A 1,398-nucleotide genomic window follows, 5' to 3' on the forward strand; every position below is an offset into this window, starting at 1 on the left:
CATCAGAAGCCACCTTCTTGGAAAAGGGGAGGAGTGACCACGGAGTCCCTGCAGTTAAGAATGGCCCATGTCGGGGCTTGGCGGTGGGTATGCGGACTCCCAGGTGGTCTGGACTGAACCGGCGTGGCCATACACAGCCTTGTATTAAGAGAAATGACAGAATTGAGTGGGTGACATTTCGTTTGCAGACAAGGACCCCTCCCACCCTCCCAACAGGCCTCTGGGTTCCCAGCATCACCGCTGGCTGTGTGCGCCCCCGAGGAGGGCCCCCACTGGGCGGCCTGCCTTGGCACGCTGCCCCCCGCGCCCCCCCCCCCCCCCCCCCCCCCCCCCCCCCCCCCCCCCCCCCCCCCCCCCCCCCCCCCCCCCCCCCCCCCGGCCCACCGGCAGTTGTGCAACAAACCGCATGCAAGTCAGGACAGAAAAAGATCAACTTGAGTGGCTTACATCGCATGTGGCCTCAGCTGAGAGTCTCTGTCCCTGTGCTAGGGGTTTCCCAGAGCAGGGCCTGTCCCCCTCCGGCCAGAATGAGGTGTGGGCGGGGCAGTTACGTGCTTTGAAAAGTCCATAAATGGGGCGATGGAGCCAGTGCCTGGTGCTCGTTTCTAAGGGAAAACAGCTTCAGGAAAGGCTCAAGGAGACGACTGGCTCCACCACCTGCAACCAGTGAAAACTGGCACGCGTCCCCTGACTCGAGCCGCAGAAAGGTAGGTGTTTCAAGACCCAAGTCCTCAGTGAGAGAACCTTTAATGGGAGACCCGAACCAAGAAGCCTTGGGTCTGATCTCGGAACACCCCGACCACTGCACCTCTCTGACCCCCTCCCCCTGCACGGGGGCCACAGCCCTCTCCACACGCTGCAGGGGTGGCCGTGAGCTCTCTAGCAGCCACCCTCTCCAACAAGCACCCAGAGCGGCTGTCCTCTGCCGGGGCAGCCACAGCAGTGTCTCGGGCACAGCCCCCCTGTGCGGTGATGTGCAGGGCCCCCAACCACTGCGAAGAGGAAGGCCCCTCCCAGGACGCCCACACCCCGGTACAGTCCAACCCTGGGGGTGGCAGGGTCCCTTACACAGCAAGAAATTCCACCTGGGAGGGGTCCTTGTCTGCAGAACGAAGTGTCACCCACTCAATTCTCTCACGTGCAACAAGCAGATAGTGGTGCAGCCTGGGCTGGGGCCCGGCCAGGGAGAGCCTGAGCCCCGGAGGCCACACCGGGACACGAGCGGTGTGCTGCTTTCTCGTGAGCAGGAGGAAAGGGCACAGTGGGGGAGACAAGCTGAAAGACTATCAGGGCCAGGGATCCCGTCAAGGCAAACACCTCAGCGTTCCGACTGGAAGCTGACTTGATTCTAGAACCAACACACATCGTGATCATCCCCCCGATAAATAAAGGGCAGAC

The sequence above is a fragment of the Suricata suricatta genome, chromosome 14, assembly GCF_006229205.1.
Source record: "Suricata suricatta isolate VVHF042 chromosome 14, meerkat_22Aug2017_6uvM2_HiC, whole genome shotgun sequence".
NCBI classification, from domain to species: Eukaryota; Metazoa; Chordata; class Mammalia; order Carnivora; family Herpestidae; genus Suricata; species Suricata suricatta.